The sequence below is a fragment of the Rhinolophus ferrumequinum genome, chromosome 13 (genome assembly GCF_004115265.2).
Source record: "Rhinolophus ferrumequinum isolate MPI-CBG mRhiFer1 chromosome 13, mRhiFer1_v1.p, whole genome shotgun sequence".
NCBI lineage: Eukaryota > Metazoa > Chordata > Mammalia > Chiroptera > Rhinolophidae > Rhinolophus > Rhinolophus ferrumequinum.
In genome coordinates this window covers 42,525,789-42,550,112 of record NC_046296.1, presented here as the reverse complement: position 1 = coordinate 42,550,112, position 24,324 = coordinate 42,525,789, and the positions used below count along the sequence as shown (strand labels likewise).

The 24,324-nt window shown below is 40.7% G+C and overlaps 1 long non-coding RNA gene across 1 annotated transcript; it reads left to right on the top strand.

The window, feature by feature from the left end:
- The first annotated feature begins 16,828 nt into the window (after positions 1-16,828).
- LOC117032682 (uncharacterized) lies at positions 16,829-22,783 on the top strand. Its single transcript, XR_004424794.1, has 3 exons — positions 16,829-16,950; positions 19,883-19,999; positions 22,731-22,783. It is a non-coding gene; the product is annotated as an uncharacterized LOC117032682 (long non-coding RNA).
- The last annotated feature ends 1,541 nt before the right edge of the window (positions 22,784-24,324 follow it).

The following is a 24,324-nucleotide window of genomic DNA, read 5'->3' as shown; positions in this document are numbered from 1 at the left end:
GCATCCTCCTACTTTGCCTTTCCACCTATTATCAGAGATGACCCATCCATCAAAAGCGAATCCCTCCGCTTGTGCACTCAATCCAATCCCTGTCACCTACTCAAGGACCTTACATCAGCAGTTCTCTCCTACACCAAATTGTCACTCTCTACTGGAGCATTTCTATCAGCACACAAATATACTATCACTTCTCTCATCTTAAAAAAACAACATAAGCCTTTTAATGACTGCACTTCCCTTGGCAGCCTCTGTCCCATTTGTTTGTTCCTCTTTAGAGCAAACTTCTCAAAAGCCTCATTTATACTTGCTCTGTCTGGTTCCTCTCCAGTTCTCTCGTAAACCAGCCCCGAATCAGGCTTATATCCCCATCACTCCACAGAAATTGTTCTTGTCAAAGTTACCATGACTTACATGTAGCTAAATCCCAAGGGGCCAATTCTCAGTACTCATCTTATTGATTAATGCCATCTGATGTAATTGAGCACATCCTCCTTGAAACACTTTCTTCACTGGGCTTCCAAACATTTCACTCTCTTGGTTTTCCTCATACTTCACTGCTCCCACCTCCTCTTTTCCCTGACCTCTAAATGTTGAAGTGCCCAGGGCTCAGACCCCAGTTCTCTACTCTTTCTTATCCACCTCTTTGGATGATCTCATACAGACATATGGTTTTAAATACCATCAATACGCCCATGCCCCACTTTTGTATTTCTAGCCCAGACCTCTTGCCTGAACTCGAGACTCCAGATGTCTACTCCACATCTCCAAACTCAAGATGTCGAAAACTAAACTCTTGATATGCTTCCCCAAACTTGATCTGCAACGTTTCCCATCACAATTGATGGCAACTCTGTTCTTTCAGTTGCTCGGCAAATAAACGAAGTCATCCTTGACTCGTGTCTTCCTGTCCCTCACACATCAGATCTAGCAGGAATTAACTCTACCTTCAAAATACAACCAGAATCAAACCACTTCTCACCTCCTTTATTGCTGCCATTCTAGTTGGAGCCACCATCATCTTTCACCTGAATTACTGCTATAGCCTCGTCTCGAGTCTCCCTGCGTCTACTCTTGTCTTCAACACAGCAGCCAGAACGATCCTTTAAAAATATACCTTAGATCATCTCACTTCTCTAATCAAAACCATTCAGTAGCCTTCCTCTCATTTCTTTTAGGGTAACTCTTCAACAACTCCTCATTTCTTTCACTGTAAAAACAAAAGTCTTTACAACGGCCCAAAACGTCCTGCATCATCTGCCCACTCTGCCTCTCACTGCTCTTTCTCTTCTGATACTCTCTTCTTCACTCATGGTGGGAGTCCAGGCTCCTTACTGTCCCTCTGACACACTAAGCATGTTTTCACATTGAGGTTTCTGCTCTACCTGAACGGTTTTGCCCCAGAAATCTACTGGACAAACTTTCATACCTTTAATCTTTTAAATGAGGTTTCCCCGATCACCCTGTATAATACTGAAACTTGCCCTTTCCCCTACATCCCAACACTCCTGGTCACCTTTAACCTGCACGGTCTTCCTTTTTGCCCCCGTGGCACTTACTACATCCTAACGTGCTGTGTAATTTATATATTACGTTTATTGCTTATTGCCTATCTTCCCTCTACTCCCCTTAGGGATCTTTGCCTATTTTGTTCACAAATATGTTCTAAATGTCCAGAACAGTACCTGGTACATGGTAGGGAGACAATACATTATTTTTAAATGAATGAAAAGAATTCAGACAGAGAAGGGTTTATTTCCTTGGCCATCAGAAATGACCAGGCCAAGAGCAAAGGGGAAACTGGAGATAGAGAGAGCAACTGAAGCTGACGATAAACACGTGATTCATGAGCAAAGTCAGGTCACGTTGAGATGAACAACCAAACTGTGTACTTACAATTACCAAGTGGATGGCTGGATGGATAGACAGACAGGCAGACAGACAGATAGATAGCTGGCATTTCCCATGTGATAGGTAATAAAGTGACTTTATCTACCCAAAGTAGAGTAAATAAAGGCCTGGGCCAATGACATTGACCCAATTCCCTTCATGGTCAGTTGCTTTTTAGTCGCTCTCCCAGCCCTAAGTGAGCCAATCACACCATTTGACAGAGAGGCACCAGAGAGAGTAAAGGCAGGACAGGATCCTGTGAGTGAGATCTTTTAAAAAGAACCTCCTCTCTCTTCTCCTGTTCTCCTAAGTGCCTTCTCAGGAGAGGATATTGCAGTACCAGATATTTGGAGCTGTCCCTGGGCCCGTTCCATCAGAATTCTGCAATCACTGGATGTAAAAGGGTTAACAGTTCTGCTTGCCTGGCCCCCAACGTGTTCCCTGTGAACAGAGGCCTTCTGGAGCCCATGCCTTTCTGTCCCACAGGGATTGCAGCCTTGAGGCAGACTGCCAACATATTCTGTCTCCAAAGATGCCAATGTTATGCAAGGAGCCTCTGTACTCAGGATAAATCGAGTTAAATGAAGCTCCTCAGGCCTTCCAGACGTTTTGGTTACGGACCCTTGCGTGTCAGCCAGGTGGCTGCCCCAGGGGCTTGAAGCCAGAGTGGAGTCTAGGGCAGGAGGCTTTACCTGTGTTAAGGAGAAATAGAATCCCAGAAGCCTTTCCAGTCTTGAGGTTTCACCTCACAACATTCCTAAACAACCCCAGGCAGGTCTTAGTTTCCAAAGGGCTCTGGGCAGAACCTCCAGGGGATCCCTCTTGGCCAGTCATGCTGACAAGACCCCAGGAGATACTCAAACCAACACAGGGGCATGCTTAGCTGCACCTTTCATTATAAGGAATATATGTTATAGGAATATATTAGGAATATATTGATGGAGGTCACCTAGTGCTAAGAGGGAAACCAATAGGCAATGAAACAGGGTAAGCCTATGTAATTTTCTCCATAGAATGGAGAAATTCATTCATAAGGAAGGCATTCGTGTTTGACATGAATAAGGATGCCGGATGCCCTGTGTGGTTCAAAGTAAGCACAAAATACAGTAGAAGAAACGGCACTCCTGTAGAAATATGTACTTTCAATCAGTTAATATATTTACCCAGTCTCATGAGAAAAAGTCAAAGGGGATAAGGTGATTCTCAACACACAGTCTAACATCTCTTTCTTCTACTCACAGCTGCCCCATTTTATTCGTCTTTACTCTCCCAAAACTCACCACGTGCCCCACCCCCACCCTCTGCAACACACACACACCACACACACACATTCACACACACAGACTCTTGATGCCTTTCCTCTCTCTCTGTATCTTTTCTTTTCTCCATTTCCAGTAGAACAATTCCTCGCCTTCTCAGGCTCCTTCAGAGTCCTAGCTTTTCCTGGTTGTTAGTCTGATTAGCATAGTAGCAGACCAGCTAAACTGGATTCTTCCCTAGGCAGTAGTCTGGTAAAGCTGTACATACTCATGGGGCGCTATCGTGTGATCCTATGCCTTTATTCCATGTGTCTTTTTAGCCCCCAGAAGGTGGTTTTAATATCCACATCCATGAGCATTTTCTTTCTAGAGGAAAAAGAGAGTGAGACAGGGAGGCAGGAGTGAGAGGAATCAGAACATGTCTGGGGAAGGAAGGAGGCAGAGGTTATTTTGATCTGCTCTTTTCACTCAGCTCAGATGCCTACACTGGACAGTGCCCAGGTTATCAGTGGATTGTGGGACATTCCTATGTTAGAAAAAGAAAGCTGACCACACTGACAAGAGGTTAAGGCACAAAGTCAAAACAGAGAGGATTTTTTGGACTTCTGGACCTGGCTTGGAGCATTTAATGTGAAGACAGGAACTGAGGACATAGAGAAAACATGGAAATGTATTTTGAATTTTTTTCCATAATTGCATAAATATGTTCAACCTAGAAAATAGGAAAATACAGAAAAATATAAGAAGAGATTGAAAAGGGAAAAAAAAAAATTGTGATACCACCCCCCAGATACAATCAATGTTAACATGTTGGTTTACCTTTCCAATGTTGTTTCAATGTATAAATATTCTTTTAAACATCAAATTATACTTATACAACATATCATAAACATTTCCAAAGTCATTAAATATACTTCTGTAATATGATTTGTTAAAGCTGTTTATGATTTTGTGCTATGGATATGCTATCATAGATTGAACCAATCTAATATGGACGAACGTTTAGGCTGTTTCCAAGCATGGAATTTTAACTGTGACAAGGTTATCTGCACAGCCTATTTTCAGACATGCTGACCTCAATCCCTTACAAACAGATAAGATCCCTTTAAACTTCTATACCCAAGAGAACCATGGCAGAAGTAACTGTTCACAAACGATAGCTGTCCTTGTATTCTTCGGAAAAAGCCTGGCATTAGGCCTTTACATCCTTACCTCTAAATGCTAAGGCCAGACCATTATTGAGCAAATGGAGAGAAAACGTTTGCCATTCTTAGTCAGGGAGTTTTCCCAATTCAATCAATGCATTATTCTTAAAAATATTTTTGTGCTACTCCTGAGATAGATATTATAGAAGAAAAGATACTGGCTTTTTACCTTTCAGAAATTTGCAATCTTTTTGGGTTGACAAACATAGTTATGGAAGTTAGGTAGAAAGATAGACTATGTATGACTAAATGCTAACTCTGGTTCAAATCATGAGGGCTTTAGAAGGTGAGAAAAGTACTGTAGAAGCACAGTGTGGAATTGAGTGGTCTGAGAAGACTCCATCGAGGTGGTGGAGCTTGAGGCAGCGTGGGCCAGGAGATGCCATGTGGAGGGGACACTGTAGCAAAGGCTCAGAGGCGAAAAAGCACAGGAAGCAAGAAGGACGCTCATCTGGCTGCAGCTGAGGGAGAAATGGTCAGTCAAATCAGATAACTCACATATGGGACACATGGGCAGAGGGCTAAAAAGATGTTTGGCCCTAATTCTATAGATAGCTCCCCTTGTACTGGAGGTGTTACACCAAGAAAAGAAACATCGAATCAAATAAATTCAATCTGGGATTTCTTTTTATTTTTATTTTGGTTTTGTTTTTGTTATTTTTTGGTGATGGTGGGTATGATTTATAAGAAGAACTTCTCAAGCCTTTAATATTGCTTATCTATGTGGTAAAGTCAAGATAGGGAAATTGGATTTCCCAAGAGTCCTTGACTACAGAACTCTTTTCATCATGGAACATCTCCTCTGGTGTTCTATGAGACACAATCAGAGGCTAGTGAGCCATTGAAGGTTTTGGAGCTGGAAAGCAATACATGGGGTGAAAACAAAGTTTTGGAAGATTGATCTCATGGTAGCATGTAAGGTGAACAGGAGAGATAAGAGCCTGGATTCAGGCAATACCATATGATACTTGAATCAAGACTCAAGATAAGTAGAGAGGATTGGAGCACACTGGAACAAAAAAATGGAGGGCAAAGCATTGATTGAATGCAGTTGGACTTTGGGGAGATACAAAAGTGTCAGAGTTCCTGGGTCTTGTAGAAGTTTGAATGAGTATTTTGATTGCAGAAAGGGGCAGAAATCAACTTGAACCAACTTAAGAAAAAAGAGAGTGTGTTTAGGAAATAGGGATACTTCATGAAGAACTGGATCCGTGTACTGGAAACCTGGCAAACAGGCCCCTGTCGATCTGGTCTCAGCTTCTCTGTGTCTGCTCCATATTGTTTATGTTCTGTCTCCCGCCTCTTCTCTCCTCACCTCCCCTCTTCCTTCCCTCTCTCTTTTCTCCTCTCCTTTCCTCCCCTTCCCTCTCCGCCTTCTCATTTGTGGAAGAATATGGCTTCTCTACCGTTCCTGAGTTTGTATGTTCCACTAAGTTTACATGTCACAGTTCCAGTCATATCAGAAACTCCGTCTCATTCCCAATTTCAGATTTGTAGTAGAAAGAATCTTGTTGACTCGCGGGGGACTCATTCTCCTGTGACTAGAGGGGCAGGTTTTAAAATGCAAACATGGCTACAGAAGACTTCCCGTGTGTATTAGAGTGGGAGTCATTTACCAGGAAAAGGTGTCTCCTCTAAGGTCATGCTCTGACCTTTAATTGAAAGTATGCTCTGGAAGAGTTGCACAGAAACAGACTACTGTTTAATGAATGGATGACTCTGGAGCTTTAAAGCAACTTCATTCGAGAGTCCATATCCTTATCCCTTTCCCAAACTCCTTTAGTTTCCAAGTCCTGGAAGAATCTACCAATGAGGGAAGCAGGGTAAACAGTCGTTAAGAGCATGTGTCTAGAGTTAAATTGTCTGTATTTTGGATCCTGGTCTTGAGTACCTGAGCAATTTATGTAACCTGCCCGAGTCTGTGGTTTTTCACCTGTAAAATACGTATCATGAAGATTAAATAAAAGAATACGTGTAAAGTGTTTAGCACCATGCACTCAATGTTAGCAACATCATTTTTAATGCAAATTAACTGATGGGGCTGAAATTTACATCAGCAGATCCAATTATTTTTGAAAAACTGGTCAAAAGAAAGATGAATTGGCACATGGGCAAGTGGTCATCTTGGTTCTCCAGATATTCCCATGAACGTGGCCTCTGGAATAGAAGGTTTGGGGAGAAAAATAAGCCACAAAGATGTTGTGGCGCCAGTGGGGACATTAGAGATCACAGCTCATTTGTGCCAGTCATACTCCCTTTTGTTCTTAGAGATTTAATATCTATCTACCTATTAAATGGTCATGATTTGGAGGAGAGAAGACAAGAAGAGGAATTGCTTTCAGCTGGCCCTAGTCTTTAAATAACCCGGGGTACAACATCTTTTAAACACAAAGGAGACCATGTGTAAAACATTAGTAAAATTCAGATATAAATCTAGTCTTTGACCAGTCCAGAGCTAATCAATATGCTTTTTTACTCTCTTTGAACTTTGAGTTTTCTGGCAACAACAAAAATCCCAAACCTCATCCAAAACCATCATCCAGACAGCCCAGTTTCTGTGCTCCCTTCCCTCGTGTCACATATTGTTGACAGAACTACTCTCGTTACCACATTCATTCCAGTGGTGATTCAAATTCTTCTGCAGAAATGGCCTTGAAAGACAGAAAATTGCTCTTGTAATCACTTAATAAGGAATCCTGGACATGGAATACAGACCTATGAATATGGATTTATTCTTAGCTTTTATGGATGCATTTTTCTCAGTTATTTTCATTGAAAATCACGATGAACTAATTTAAATAGCAAGGTAAATTGAGATGGAAAATTACCCCTAATAAGAATTTTGATGAAAATATAGGCTAGCCTGGTTTTGAGCACATCAAGGACACTTTGTTTAAATTGCAAGTTCGCATATATTTGAAATGTGTTTGTTTAAATGGGTCAGTTTTAGGCAAAACTAAACTACTCTATTCCTTTCCATAAATCAAGAATTTGCTTTGGAAAAAAATCATGTAGTTTGATGTACAAAGCAGAGGGGGAGGAAAGTAAGTAATGGGTGAGAAAGACCCACCCAATGGCTGCAGCCAGTTTTCCTAGGAAGATTCATGACCATGTCTCAATACTGTCCTGCAGTTCTTTCCAATGGATTTTACTATAACTCGAAATCATTAGAAGCAATGATTTTGCCTCAGGACTATTTTTGCCTCAAAAAAGAGGGAAATTCAGGACTCGAAAGATAATCCTTTCACAATCTAAGAGAGGAACCAACCCATTTGTTATAAGAACTGAAAACATCAGCTATGTAGTACCCTAAACATTAGAGTTTCATCCCTCACTATTATATACCATTTGTGTAAAGAGAAAAAAAAAAAGCGAACACACACAAGAGGTGGTTGGATGCAACAGGGATCAAGTGGCGTAGGTTGGGTTAACTATAACCTACAAAAAGTATTCTCTGTATTGCAAATCCTTTGCAGAAAAAGGTAAGAAAAATTCAGCATTTTTTAAACATACAGAGCTATTCACAACAAATGAATCTTTACCCTTACCAGATGTAAAAACGTTCCTGTAATGCAGGAATTTCATAACTTGGAGAGTGTTATCAAAGGCTATGCGAACCGTGTTCCTCCCTTTGACTTGAATGACCTCTTCCCTCTTAGGGTCATTATTGCTTCACAGTGTCCCAGGAATGAAAGGACCTTGAAGGGTCATTTATTTGCCTTGCAACCCAACTAGCAGCATCTGCATTACCAGCGAGAGAAGCTGGATAGAAATGCAGAATCTGGGTCCACCTGGGTCTTACTGATTCAGAATCTGCATTTTGACAGGATCCCCAGGGGATTCATACGCACACTGAAGGTTAAAAATATGCCATTCTAGGTCATTCCCTTGCCTCTGAGCAAAACTGGGCACAATGGATAGACCAGTCTCACGTAGCCAATTTCAGGTCTTTTAATACTGGGGGTGCCAAAAAAATGTATACACATTTTCAGCAATGTTATACTATGTATTACTTTTTGAAGTTGAATTGAATTATGGTAGCAATGTGTATGTAGTATGACGTTGGCTCAAAAGATGGCATTAATCAAATGAATGCTAGTGTCATTCATTGTATTATAATTTTAATACCGTTTTTCCCCTTTCTTTAAAGTTGTATACATTTTTTGGCACCCTCTGTAGTTTGTCTTGAGTCATCTAAAGGAAAGGGGAAATATACACATTTAAGGAAGTCTTGCATAGCCTAACAAAGTTTGCAACTTCTTCAATACGTTCAATACCTATTCTTGGAAGCGCTACAGATTAGGTCAAAGGAAAGAGAAGTAGAAAATGGAAGGGGTTCAAATAGCAAAGTCTGATTAAGTAAGAGTAGAACAGAAGCTGCGTCTATGAGGGATGGGAGCAGCAATTTCACCAAATTACCAGTTCCAAAATCGTCTCTGCACTGTGGGTGATTTAGAGCCCTGGAAGCTTAAAGGCTTGAGTCCCTTGCTATAATTCATTTCAGATTAGTAATTTTTATCTAGTACTTCCCCGCAGCTTAAAACGAGGCTCTGGAACTACTAAAGTGAATTCATCTGGTGATTTGTATACTCATTCTGCGGTTATCCTGTAGGTTTCAGATTTGTAATAGATCTGGAATCTGGACTATAGAAAACTCTGTGGGTTAATGGCAGCCCAAGAAGCCAAAGACTGAAGGATTTAAGATAGTTATACGAGTATATGTGTTCCAGTGATCTTCAAACTTAGCTGCACGTTAGAATCACCGAAATAATATTTCTGAAATACCGTTCTTGAGTTATAAAAGACATACAATAAGCTGCACATGTTTAAAGTGTATAAGTGGATGAGTTTTGATATGTTATATACCTGTGAAACTATCACCGCAGTCAAGCTAATCACACCCAAAATTTCCTCCTGCTCCTTTGTAATCCCTGCCCCCATCCTGCAACAATTTGTATGCTTTCTGCCCCTATACATTATTTTGCCTTTTCCAGAATTTTACGTAAATGGAAACACTCTCTGTAATTATTCTGAGATTCATCTATGTTGTATTGACAGTTTATCCTTTTTATTGCTGAATAATATTCCATTGTACAGATGTACAGATGTACCACAGTTTGTTTAACCATTCACCATTGAAAGACATTTGGGTTGTTTCCAGTTTTAGGCAATTAAAAATAACACTGCTATAAACATTCATGCACAAGTATGAGCATATAAGTTTCATTTCTCTAGGTAAATATCTAGAAGTGGGTATGATAAGAGTATATTTAACTTTAAAAGAAACTAACAAACTATTTCCCAAAGTGGTTGTACCATTTTGCTTGCCCACCAGAAATGTATGAGTTCTATTTGGTTTACATCCTTTCCAGCAGTTGGTATTGTCAGTATTTTTTATTTTAGCTATTCTAATAGATGTGTAATGGTATCTTCATATAGTATTAATTTACATTTCCCTATTTACTACTCATGTTGAGAGTCTCTTCACATGTATATTTGCCATCTTTATATCTTCTTTGGTGAAAAATCTTTTTTTTAATTGGGTTTTGTTTTATTTTCTTAACTGTTAAATTTTAAGAGTTATTTATATATTCTGGATACAAATCCTTTGTCAGATATATGATTGGCAAGTATTTTTTCACAATCTTAGCAGTATCTTCCAAACAGCAAAAGTTCTTAATTTTGATGAAGTCAAATGTATTAATTTTCTTTTATGGATTCTTCTTTTGGTGATATATCTAGGAAATCTTTACCTAACCTTAAAAACAAGATCACAAATATTTTTTCCTATATTTTCTTCTAGAAGTTTTATAGTTTTAAGTTTTATATTTAGGTCTATGATCCATTTTGAGTTAATTTTTATATATGATTCAAGGTTTGGAATGATGTTTACTTTTTTGCATATAGAAGCTCAATAGTTCCAGCACCATTTATTGAAAAGACTGGCCTTTCTCTTTTAAATTGCCTTTCTTGAAAGTCAATTTACCATATATTTATGGGTCTGTTCTAAATTCTCTATTCTGTTCCATTGACCTAGTTGTCTATGTTTATAATACTATAACATTATCTACATTACTGTAGCTTTATTATTTGTCTTGAAATCCAACTTTATTCTTTTTTGTAAGAAAAACAAGAATTTCAGAATAAGCTTGAATGTTAGAATGTTTATCAATTTCTGGATTAACAAAGCCTATTGGGATTTTGATTGGGATTGCTTGAATCTGTAGATCTATTTCCAGAGAACTGACATCTAAACAATATTGAATCTTCCAGTCCATGAACACATAGAGTGTATCTCTCTATGTATTTAGGTCTTTTATTTCTCTCAGCAATGTTTTTGCAGTGCATAGCTCTTACACGTCTTTGGTGAGGTTAATCTCTCAGTATTTGATATTTTTATGTGCTTGTATTGTATATATGTTCTTGATATTTTTATGCTACTATTTATATAATTTCAATTTCTAACTGTTGAAACTATTAGAAATACAGTTGATTTTTAATATTAATCTTGTATCCTTTAGCCTCACTAAACTCATTTGTTATTTCTATAGCTTTTTTGTAGATTCCATAGAATTTTCTACATAGATAATTATGTTGTCTGAAAATACAGTTTTACGTCTTCTTGTCCAATCTGGATTTTTTTTTCTTGTCTTACTACACCAGCTAGAAGCAGTACAATATGGAATAGAAATAGTGACAGTGGACAACTTTGATTTATTCTTGGTCTTAGAGGAAAAGGAATCAGTTTTTTCCATTAGCTTTAGGTTTTTCATAATGCCCTTTCTCAAGTTGAGAAGTTCCCTGCTTCATGGAGAGTTGCTTTTTAAAAAAAAATCAGAAGTAGATCTTGGAGTCTGTCAAATTCTTTTTTGGTTCTATTGATGTATTTGTCTTGTTTTTCTTTTAAGTCTGTTAATATGGTGAATTATATTAATTGATTTTCAAATATCAAACCTGCCTTGCATTCCTGGGGTAAACCTCAGTTATTATTTATTACCTTCTTATATGTTGCTTACGAATTTTTGCATCTGTACTCATAAGAGATATTAGTCTCTTGTTTTCTTTTCTTATAATGTCTTTGTCTGGTTTTGGTATCAGAGTCATGCTGGTTACACAAAATGAGTTGGGATATATTCCTTCTTCTTCAATTTACTTGAAGCATTTGTGTGTAGAATTGGTATTATTTCTTTCTTAAATATTTGATAGAATTCACCATCTGAGACTGAAATTTTCTTTATGGGAAGATTTTTAACCACAGTCAGTAAATTTAATTTATTTACTCAATGTAGAGCTATTCAGGTTATCTATTTCTTCTTGAATAAGCTTTGGTGATTTGCGTCTATCACGGAATTTTTCCATTTCCTCTAAGTTAACCAATTTTATTAGCATAAAGTTGTTCTTAATATCCCTTATAATACTTTTAATATCTGTAGGATCTATGATATAATCTCTCTTATTCCCGATATTAGTAATTTTTGTCTTCTCTCTTCTTTTCCTGATCAGTCTAGCTAGATATCTGTCAATTTTATTGATCTTCTCAAACAACCAGCTTTTGGTTTCATTGTTTATCTATTGTTTTTCTGTTTTCTATTCCACGAATTTCTTCTCTGATTTTTATTATTTACATTCTTATGCTTAGTTTAGGTTTAATTTGCCCTTTTTCTTGTTGCTTACGGTATAATCTAAAGTCATTGGTTTGAGACCTTCTTTTCTAATGTAAGTGTTTAGTGCTGTACATTTCCCTATAAATATGTTTTAGCTTAGTACCAGATATTTCCTAATTTCCCTTTTGATTTCTTTTCTTACCTGTAGGTTACGTAGAAGTATGTAAATTTGTTCCCAAATAATTGCATATTTCCCAGATATATTTCTGTTATTAATATGTAGCTTAATTCCACTGTGGTCAAAGAACATACTTTGATCAGAATATTTTTTAATTTCTTAAGGTTTATTTTATAGCCTAACATATGGTCTATCTTGGACATTTTTCTGTGTGCACTTGAAAAGAATGTGTACTCTGACACTGTTAAATGGAATGTACTTAAAATGTCAATTAAGTCAAATGGGTTGACAGTGTTTCCAAGTCTTCTCTCTCCTTACTGATTTTCTATCTACTTGTTCTACCAATTACTGAGAGAATGATGTTGAAATCTCCAACTATAATCATAAGTTTGTTTTTTTTCTGCTTCACACTTCTAAACATCTCACTGCCAAGGCCACACATGGTACCAATTAATTTAGAATATCTCAGGGGTGTGACCCAGACATCAGTGTTGCTTTTTTTTTTTTTTTAATTCCCTGAGTGATTCCAGTGTACAGCCAAATTTGAGAACCACTGCTTTGTGCGGTCCATGTTATATGGATTCAACAGATTCTAAAATATGTTATCTTACTTAATCTTCATACCTGCCTTTGAGGTAGGCATTATAAATTTCCATTTTACAGAAAATGAAGAGTCACACAGTTATCAGAGAGCCTAACTGGGATTTAAATCCAGGTTTCCTAACTCAAATTGCTTTTTTATTATTTTTTTTCAGGGAGGTATGTTTATTGACTTAAAGTCAATGTCTGTATTTCTATCCGGTCTGCCTAATACTCTGTTTTGGCTTGTGGGCAAGAGCCATGTCTAAGGTTTGGGATAGCAAACCTTATAATTTTCACTGGACCTACCACAGTGTCTGTACCCTGGAGATTATTCTAAAGTTTTTCTCTTTCCTCTTGAAAGATCTAAGTATCTGGGTTCATCTGACCTCATAGTAGTCACCAATCTGCCTTTTTCATGGTCCATCCACAACCTAAGGTTTAAATCAGGCTGTAATTAATCCCAACACACAGGCTCTTCTCCAAAAACCATCTCAGGCTGCAGATTGTCGGCCTGCTTCATTCCATTAATACATGACATTGGCAGCCAGGGATCAGATTTTGCCCTGAGCTACACACACAAGTTTGGGGCAAGATTATGAGGGAAGAGCAGCTTGGGGTGGATGCGTCTCCTACGCATAAATGCTGTTTTGTTTGAGTGCTTCCAGGTGTTGGTACGTTATGGTTAAGTTGGCCAAGGATTAATAGTTAAAATTCAGAAATGAGTTGAATCATTCCTCCAGGTAAATGGCTCAGCTGCCTCCAGGGCAAAGGTCAGTCAAAAACAAACTGGACCATTATTTTATAGACAATGTTCATTCCAAAGAGATAGATGGAAAGACTAACGAAGTACCTCTTTGGCTCTCTCTCTCTCTCTCTCTTTTATTTTTTTGTTTTCAGGTATTATCAACCTCCATATAGATTAATGAACTGACGTGAGTTTGTTCCTTTTCATAAATATTCAACTATGCACATCCTTTCTCCAAAAATGCCCTCCTGGACCTATTTTCTGTATCTTCAGATCCCATCACCTGGCTCCTCTCATTAATAAGTCACATTCTGAGCTCAAGACTTGATAGTTGCTGATGTGACTTTCTCTGTTTTGAATGTTTCCTCATTTACTGCCTAAAGTGAAAAAACAACCACAATCAATTAGGGAGCTAGGGCGTTCTTTCTTTAAAAAAGGAATTATTTATTACTAAGACAAGTCTACAACAGCACTAAAGGTATTTAAAAAGAAAGCAGTCATTTTTTTCACCACTTAACCACTTTGTCCTCTCCCAAATTTCCTTCTAGTCTTCAGTCAGATATAGAAATATTTTACATAATTATAATTTTAAAGTTTATATAATATTTGTGTTCTAATTTAACTTTATTTAATAACACTTTTCATTATCCTTCATAATTATCATTCTTGTGGCTGCATGGTTTTCCCTAGAGTTGCCACATTTATTTAACCATTCCCCTGCTGCTATACATCCAATTGTTTCCAGTTTTCACTATTATAAGTGATTCTCCCGTAAACAACTAAGTACCTGGAAAGATTCCCCCCTCTTCTTCTTTTGAATTATTTCCTTTGTAGAAATTTCCAGGAATACTATTGCCATGTTGAAGGGTTTGAATGACTTTAAGGGATGATGAGCCCTTAAAAAGGCCGTACCACGAAGTTCATAGCCCATGTCATATCTTGATTTTTAAAATTAATTATAGCACAAAAGAGTCAAGATGCTTCCTAAAGCATCACTCACTTTCCAGTCTCATCTCACAGAGTGGTCCAAGCAATGCAAGATGAATGTATCTCCATCACCTTATTCTTTAGTCCACTGACGCGAGAGAGAGAGAGAGAGAGAGAGAGAGAGAGAGAGAGAGAGAGAGAGAGAGAGAGAGAGAGAGAGAAAGAAAGAAAGAAAGAAAGAAAGAAAGAAAGAAAGAAAGAAAGAAAGAAAGAAAGAAAGAAAGAAAGAAAAAGAAAGTTCTCCCACACTTATTCCCACTTTTGGAATAAGTATTTAAAAACTCCAGAATAAAACCATGGGGGCAAATCAACAATGCACTTCCTGAGATAAATCCTGTCTTAGAAATGAAATGAAGTCATACAGTATGTGTGGCAGGGGGATGGTGGGGAGGGGGTGCAGGTCAGATATGATTGGAACGCCAGTGTCACAGTTGTCCCTTGCAAACTGGTCTTTGGGAGCTGGGTCAAGGCAGCCGAGTTGAAAGCCAAACACAGACAGCAGCTGTTGAGGATGTAAAGTCTTTGGCCAGAGTGGATAGGGAGCGGGGTGTGGTCACCCAGAGGCCAGTTTCCACCCCACCCTACAGGCCCAGTGACAGGCTGAGAAGAGAGAACTTCCCATATTGCATTCCAGTCCTCCTTTCTGGGCTTAGTGGGAATGTCTGTGAGAATGCCGGAGACTGGCTCCAACTGCCTGATTGAACTGCACACACCTCCCTCAAGGGTATCCCTGCCCTCGAAGACATGGAAGTTTCTGAGAATGTCATGTCCTGAGAGACAGAATGCAGGACTGACCTGAGACTGCTGCACAGTCCAGCTAGTGCTCTGGATATACGTACCAGTAAATCCCACCACCGTGGTCTTTCAGGGACTGAGTGAAACTGCAGGAGTATGTGGGTTTTTCCTCCATTGTCCAAGTAAATGCTGAACCACATGGGCGACACCAGCCCAAGGATTTCCAGAACATTGCACAAGAGCCCACCGGGATGCATCACTGAGCAGGGAATCTGTATTATTCATTCCAACGTCACTTTTCTTGGAAACCCTGACTGCTTCACTCTCCAGAAATAATTCATCAAACTTTTCTCTTTGTTGAAGTCATACTGTGAAAACTCCCATAATCGAATTTCCCACATTAGGATCCCTGCTAATTATGTAACAACACAGTCAAGTGGGGAAACAGCCGATCAGACGTTGGCATCTTTTTCTTTTTTTCTTTCTGTCTTTTAACTTTTTGTCATGAAAAATTTCAAACACTCACAAAATGAGAAAGGGTGAAATGTTGAAGCCCGATTCCCCACCACCCAACCTGAACAATCTCCACATGGGCCAGTCTCGTTTCATCTACTACTCCCCACCCCACTCCCATGCCCCCACAAATATGCACACTTTGTTTTAACTGAAAGTTTGAAAAAGCAAGTCCCAGACACTGTCATTTTACTCGTACATACTTTAGCATGCGTCTCTAACAAAGACTTTCTTTTTTTTTGACATAACCTCTATTCTAGGCATTAGGATTTATTTAGTAACTACAGGTATTTGTTTAGCATTTAGTATTTGGTGCAAGGCATTCCAATAAGACTCTGTACACAGTTTATTTCACGAACTCTCAGTTTAGCAGAGAAAAACCTTGGAAATTCACAGACCCCCGGAGAAAGAAATGACCTTGCCTGAAGAACGTTGCTATTTGCTCATGAAGAAAACTGCCCAACCAAGTCAAGGTGAGCTTTGGAAAGGCTGCGCTCTGGGAGCTGGCAGAGCTTGGAACAAGAGGCATGTCAGAGCCTGACTTGCTTCATCTCCCCTGGGTATTCAGCGTATTAAAAGGACATTGCTTCCTCATTTGAAAACTGCCCTTTTTTTTTCTTAACTACCTTACACCTACCACTTGAAGTTATATTGTCAAGATAGAAACACTCTGCTTCTTGAAAAGGTCATGCTTTCAAAACGACACCAGTCAGTAAAAGAGTTTTGAAAACGTAATTTGCATTTCTACTCATCATTGTGTATGTATAGGGAACAGAAGGGAAATGTTGCTTTAAGTAAAAGCAACCTCAGTGTAAGGATTTCTGTTTGCCGTGTACTTTTTCTTTGCAATCTCAGCACCTGATCTACATATTTATGCTCCCAAGTTTAGGTAGAGTAGCTACACTGGGTTGACTTACCTTAAGCATAGCCTTCGGCTGAGTCCTTGCCTCAAGGACAGACTGATAAATCTTTCCTCAGTCACCAGTCATGAGGATCCTACACAGGCTTTGGGCAGACGCCAGCAGCCAGGCCGTCTAACTCCAGTCTCCTGTGCTTAAAACCCCAGGTCAACTCCCAGAGACAGTCACAGCATCCTACTGATTTTCCCTTCCAGGTTCTCATCATTGTATGCAAATTGCTACGTCTTGGACTCTGATTGCCCCAGTTTGAATGTGATACCCTCCTCAGGCCCAGTCACCTGTGGCCAGACATTGGGATGTGCTCTACAAAGACGCTGCCAGGAGCCACAGTTGGGGTAAGGGCTTTGCATAAGGAGAGGGATGGATTCTGTAAGTGGGGCCAGCAAGTACATACCAGTGCCCAATAGAAAACGAGCTGTTTTCATATACTTCGAGAGATGGTCCCTCCACCCTTCAGACCCTTCAGAGGTCTGTGTGATTTGCACCTTTGTCACCTTCACTCTTTTCAGGTCTCTGCACAAGTACCCATTACTCTCAGGGAGGCCTTCTCGGAACACCTACATCAAATAGCACACACCCACTGCCTCTCTCAAGCCTTTAATTCTGCCTTGTGTGTCTCTGTACCCCTTATCACAACCTGACACATATTGAGTATTTCTTGTCTGTTTTGGTCACTATGGTATTCCCTGAACCTAGAACAGTGCCAGGCATGTGGCAGGCGTTCAACACATTTGTGCGGAATGAGTGATCTCCTTAAGAACAAGAACTTGTCTTCTACCATATATGATTGATCAGAGCAGGCACTGATGACAGATGAATAGGGGCTCCACAGGAAATCCATGGGGAGATACAGACGAGCTTTCCAGAGCCAACACTTATTATGAAAACCTCGCTGTTCTAACAGGAGTGTCTATTTCTTAAATCTGTATCCTCTATGACTACTGTAGAGCTTGTCACCACCAGTTTATACTTTGCTCTTGCCCCTCAGGGTCTACGTGAAGCTTCTCAATGGCTTGACTCTAACAAACTTTCAAGCACGTGTACTTTAAGAATAATACGTCCCTCTCAGAGCTACACCACTGAAAGGTGTGCCTTCAACAACAGAAAGATTTATTACTTTCTTCCCCCACAGAAAAACCACAAAAATATTTCCTTCTTGACTGCAGCAGTGAGTTCCAAGTTTCATTAAAGAACCGGCCAGATGCTTCCTCCTAGCTTGTGTGGGAAGAAGTTAAGATAAAGAGCATTTGAAACTCTACCTCTGCACACCTGCCTCATACCTTATTCCCTTCTGACAGGTCTTCCTGTTTCTTCGAGGTTGGGGATATAGAGCTGTGTGTGACCTACCTCCCCAGACAGCTGGGGCTCTGGAACCCCCATGGCCCCTCTCCTTCTGGTATTAATAATAAATGGCTCTTATTGAATTGTGCACCTGCTATAAACCTGGCACTGCACCTTACAAATTGTCTCAAATTCGTAACCCCCAAACTGTAAAAGAGCTGTAACCTGAGTGCCTGCTGCCTGGACTGGCCCTGTATCCATAGTAGCAGAATCTATCTTTCTACCTCTGTCAGCAAGAATCACTTTCCTCCAGTATATTTGCATAGAGGGAGTTAGTCTCTCAACTCCAAGGCCAGTCCAGGCTGCAGCCTGTTCCTCTGCTTTCACCTGCTCCTAAACTCCACGCTAAGCCGGCATCTCTGCTCCCTGGAGTGTGAGTCCTGGCCTGTGTTCTGGGGCTGCCATCTTCTCTTGATGTGACACTGATGTGGCCTCAGGGGTGTGGGAGGCAGAATCATGGCCGCCAAGAATGTCTACATCCTCGAACGTGTGAATATGTTACCTTACATGGCAAGAGGATTTTCGCAGATGTGATTAAGTTAAGGACCTCGCGATGGGGAGGTTATTCTAGATTATCTGGATGAGCAGGATGTAATCGCAAGGGTCCTTATAAGGGAAAGAAGGAAGCAGGAGAGTAAGCGTCAGAGAAGAGATGTGCCGAAGGATACAGAGGTTGGAGGAATGTGAGGAGGGCCCAGGAAGGCAGGCAGGCTTTAAAGGGTGAAAAGGGCAAGAAAACAGATTCTCGCCTGGAGCCTCCAGAAGGAACACGGCCCTGCTGACACCCTGATTTCAGGTCCGATGTCCAGGCCAGTAAGACAATAAATGTGTGATGACTGTAGGCCACTCGGTTTGTGGTCATTGATTACAGCACCAGCAGGAAACTCATGCAAGGGGTGATGCATGTTTGCCTCTGTTGTCTTGCCCCTTAATTCTACACCTCTAACACATATGTGTAAGCCACTTCATTGAAAGTTTGGGGATAAGTAGAAGGGGAAAAAAAAAAGCTGAACATTAAACACAATTTTTCCCAGAGCCCAAGGAAGATAAGGAAAAACCTTTATCAGGGTTTGTTCATGGGCATACCCCATTTCCCCGCCTTGCCCCAAGTTTTCCCAGCCCCAAGGCCCACCCTCTTTTTCTTCTTTTCCTCTGTGAGCACGCTTTCTCTTCTCCAATGCAAAATTCATTCATTTGATAAATATTTACTGAGTAACTACTATGTCCCAGGCACTGTTCTAAGTGTTGGAAATAGAGCAGTGGACACAGAAGAGAAATAATACAGTCTACCACAGTGCTTACATTGCATGATATTCCCACCCAACCCTTACCTTCTACCCCAAACAGAATAATCTGTGAGATACTGATAATTCACAGCAATGCATTTCTCAACGCCTGAGTTACCCAATTAGGAATCATGCCAACTAGTTAGATGACTCCCAGAATAATCCACGTCAGGCTTCATTTCTTCAGTTCTTGTTCTCTTTAGGGTCCCTCTGACAGCATGAAGTCAACATACCCTTCTTCATTCTTCCTGTGGTCTTCTAATCTCCTATAATTCTTAGATCACACACATGGCCCATACACCAAAGACAAACCATCAGAGTCTAAATCCATGTTAAGAATGGGAGAGAAGAATCTTCCTAAAGGCAACATATTCTGCCCAACTAAATAAGGGCAAGCCTTTACTTTTGTTATGCAGAGCAGCTCCAATTCCCTTTTTCCCAGCCCCCATTAGTGAACTAGGCTCAGAGACTATGTGTCAGAAATGCTGCCCATCACTGTGCCTTTGTAAATGGAGAGACCTTCACTCGTTACCATCATCCCCTACTACGCGGAGAACTGGGAGATGCTGGGTAGATGTGGTTTTTTTTGTTTTTTGTTTTTTGTTTTTGATATGTTGAGCCATATCAAATTCCTACCCAGAGCTTCCCTGACTAACAGCAGAGGAAATGAATCTGTGCCGTCTGTCCCCCATCTATAGCCAGCCCTCCAGACTTGTGGGACTTTTCTTCTTCTTGTGATAGAAAGGAACCCCCAAGGGTAAGTACCTCCTTTTTATCACTTATAAATGATTCTTTCCTCCTCATCTCTTACAGTCTTTTCCTAACAAAGGATGCACAGGCACCATCAAGCAAATGTTAACTCCCTGGACACTGAGGAATTGCAGAAGGAACAATCGTTAGCTGTAAATTCCATTAAGCTTACCCCCATTAGCTATCCTACAATACTGGTTGCAGAGTAATTATTCTAATGTAAATAATAATACATTGATTATCTGTTCATTCGGTGCCAGGGACTTTACTAAATGTTGTTCTTGTATTAGCTCATTTAGTCCTCACCAGTGAGTGTAGGACTATTTTTATCTACATTTTACAGATGAGGAAAGTGAGGCTGTGGGGGGGGGGGGGCAGAAAATTGCTCCAAGGTTACACTTGAAGTTGGTGGCAGAGCCAGAGCTCACATATGTCTGCCTGCTGATCAGACCCTACCCACTGTGCTATACGTCTGCGACGTGTTTAGTAACTGGAAGGCTATCCAGGGTGATACCTTCCATCTCTATTCCTTTTTTAAGTGAAAATAATAAAGGAAGAAATGAAGGAAAAGACAGGTTTCATGAGCACATTTGACCACCCTGAAAATTAGAGATAGATGAGAAGAAACCTGAAGCCAGGAACAAGAAATACTTTTAAATTATTGCTAATTGAGCAATGGGTAAGTTTGGAAATCTGTGGTTTAAAATCAAGAGCCGTGTAAGGACTGGTGGCAACATTTATTTTGAAAGTGTCAAGACCTGCCACCTCCATTTAGATGCCTTTAATAAATGAGAGTCCAAAATACTCTAAAGAGAATCCCAGCAGAGACGACAAGCCAAGAATCCTTGGCTTACAAAAGAATGGGGGCTGCTTCTTCCCGAGTTACCATGCACAGAAGCAAAACTTGGCAGAATCTGAAACAAAGGATTTTGATGTTGTTCCTACCATTGCTTCCACAGAAGGAAGCAAACAAAAAACAACAACAAAAAAAAAACACCCACTGGGTTACATCTACTACTGCTCCTGAGTGCCAGACCCGGCTAGGTATTGCTTAGAAGAGAATCCCACCCTGTTCTCTGCCCAGGGAAATCAGCCCCTCCGGAGGCAACCCCAGAAAGACCTACATGCAGGGCCAGATTTTTCTACCCCGACTTATTTTCTGCAGAGTTTTGTTTCTTGAGGAAATTTTCCACATAGAATCGAGCCGCTGCTCTGACACCATTTTCATTGAGTAATTCCTGGTGATGTCACACCAGCCAGGCACTAGGGGAAGCCCTGCTTTCATGGGTTGGCTCTTAATTTAGAAATTTTTATTTTCTGACTCCCCTCCCTTTTTTGCTGGACTCCACAGCTTTTGAGCAAGATGCCTGAGTGGTGAAGTGTTGCCTGCTTTTGCGAAAAGGAATTCCTGCTCGTTGAGAGGCAAATGGTTGAGTGAAGGCAAGATGTGTGTCCTGTAATAGTACATCTTAATTGGAAAGTTGGCAAGAGAGGAAGACATGTGGGCTCCGTGGCTCCTGATGGGGTGCGTGGAGCTGGGCTGAGAAGATGGCTAGGGACAGTGGGACTCACAACCACTTCCTGATGCCACGATCATGGGTACCTGGGGAGGCAACCACCTCCTGCCTGACACCTGGGCAACCACATCTAACCCACATCCCCACCTTCCTCCCTTGCCTCTCCGTAGCTCTGTGCAGTGAGCTGGCAAAGGCCAGCTTGGCAAACCTCGACTGTAAAAGCCTAATCCAAACAGCATGTCCGCTGAGCTCAGCGGGGTGACTCATGTGCAGTGATGTGTGAGGCCAGTGAGCGGAGGAGATTAGGATCTGGCCCGCCTGCCAGCCTACCCTGCACTTCCTTTGATCTACTCTGATGGTTTTTAATTCTGCAGAAGCAGCTTCCTGCCAGCAGCAAGCACCTCTCCGTGGAGGCTGGAGCCATGTCTATGCTGACCTACTTGTCAGAGGGGAGGCTGGCGTGTGCTGATGGCACAGGGACTGACACCCTGGGCTCATAGCCCACACGGAGCAGAGAGGGGAGCCTCTTTCACAGAGGTGCCCATGGTGACATCAGAAGCTGGCTCCTCAGCCAACACCAGCAAGGCCATGCGTGTGAGCAGCCCGGGTTCTGAACCTGAGGCTGGCATTGGTTAGAATCACTGCATAGTAAAGAAAAATGGGCCTCTCTCTAGAGGACTTTTTTTTTTTTTTTTTTTTTTTTTTGTAAGCTGGGGCATCTTTAAGAACAGTGTCTGGCACAAAATGAAGCACTCGCTAGGTTCTTCAGAAGTTCTTTGACACATCTATTTTGCTCAAATGGAACACATTCAAAGTATATTACTTTCTTGAACTTCTTTTCCCTGCTTGAGTGGAATGTGGTTGGCTCTGGATTCTTCCAGATCCCCTCAATGGCCAATGCCAAGCAGAACAGCTGAAACCAGGTTTCAGTCTCCTATCTTGCTCTCTCCCTTTTCTCACTTTTCTCAGGAAATAGAAGAGTGAGTCTCAACCTTGGCTGCACTTTCGAATGACCTTGGGGAGCGTGGGGAGGGACGACATATTTTTAAAATCGCCATGACCCGGCTCCACACCAGTATAGTTCACTCAGAGTCTCTGAGAATAGGACCAGACATCACTCGTGTTTAATGCTCTCATTGTGCAGGCAAATTTGGGAGTCACTGAAATGTTAGGGTCCCTGTCATCAGCTGTTAACCCTGAGAATGGTTTCTATTTCCTCAGCTGTCCTCCCCACCACCATTCAATGGGAGGGTCTTCTGGAGACTGAAGTTCAGGTAAGATATTACCTGGATGGGGTAACTAGCCTACATATTCTGAAGAATCTGTTCATCTGATTCAAAGTGCTTACCATCCCACTGAGACTTAGCACAGAGAGTGAACATGAGGAACTGAAATGCAGACGACATGGGTCTCACAGGGAAGAGGTAGGGCTGGTTTGGCACACAAACAATGAGCAACCCAGTGAGAACTGCGGGGAGGTGGGTTTGTATGTGGTGGTGACGGATTGTGAGTAGAGCTTTCAGATAAAATGAGGACCACTAGCCAAATTTGAATTTCCAATGTACGATGAATAATGCAATATTTGGGACATACTTATACTAAAAATTATTCATTATTTATTTAAAATTGAAACTTAACTGGGTAGTCTATATTTTATTTGCTAACTCTGAAAATCCTAGTTGGGGATGGCAGGCTAGAGAGGAGAATCTCAGTATTGAGGGAGTGGTAGCTCTCACCTGGATGGTTACTACCCTCCAGGTGGGGCATTGAGGAAAATGTGTAGGCATTTGGGGCAGTCCCAATGACTGGAGATTGCTACTGGCATTTAGTGGGTGTGAACGAGGACGCCAAACATACTGCAATAAGTGGAAGAATTGTCTCATCTAAAATGCCGGTTGTGCCCAGACCAGTCTCATCTACTTCACAATTTTACTAAGGACTGACCCTATCACCTTCACATCGTTGCTCCCTAGAAAACAATGCACTGGCCACTCTGAGAAGTTCAGAGCCTGTCCCCAATAAAGAGCCAACCAGAGTCCCAGGTACTTTCCCTAGTGCCTCCTATAGCCCAACAAAACCATACAGCTGATCCAATGAAATGAACCCCTGAAACTAACTGCAAGCCTTAAAAACTTACCATAAGTACTGCCTCCTTCAGGAAGCCCTCCTTGACTGCTTCTGTCTTCGTTAGTTGGTCTTCTCAACCCCTAAAACCATATTCTTCTCATTTAAAACTTGAACGTATTCTTTTAATAGTTCCATGTGTGCTAGCCTGTGAGTTAGTCTCTCCAACTAGCCTGGGGACATCAGGGAAGGGAGATCAAGTTCTGGGTGACTTTAGTTGGTTGGTTGGTTTGTTACACTTTATCTGCTTCTTTAAAAACTCTGGTGTAGCTAAAATTAAATGTGCAGATAGATGAGGCAGTTCAAGTAAAAATAAAAGGGAAGATGAGCAACCACACAGAGGAAGGGGAAGACCAGGAACCAGAGATAAGATAATTTTGTAAATGGATTAAATTTAAGTCTGGGCTCCCTGACAGTCAGAGCAAAAAAGGAAACACAAGATTGCATCAGTCTTTGTTGTCTGAGAAAAAAAAAGGAAGCAATATTAGCTCATGAAGAAATATAATCTTTTCCTTCATGCTAAATTCAAAGTGAAATTTGTCACATAGAGCCTACAAGGACTCTGAGGAACATAATGGATAATGTCTGCAATTGAGTTTTCAGAAGATACAAAAAAAAATGTGGGTTTTTTTTTCTTTCTGTGTTTTATGTTTGCCTTGTAAGAAATTTGGAACTATAGTATTGAACCTTG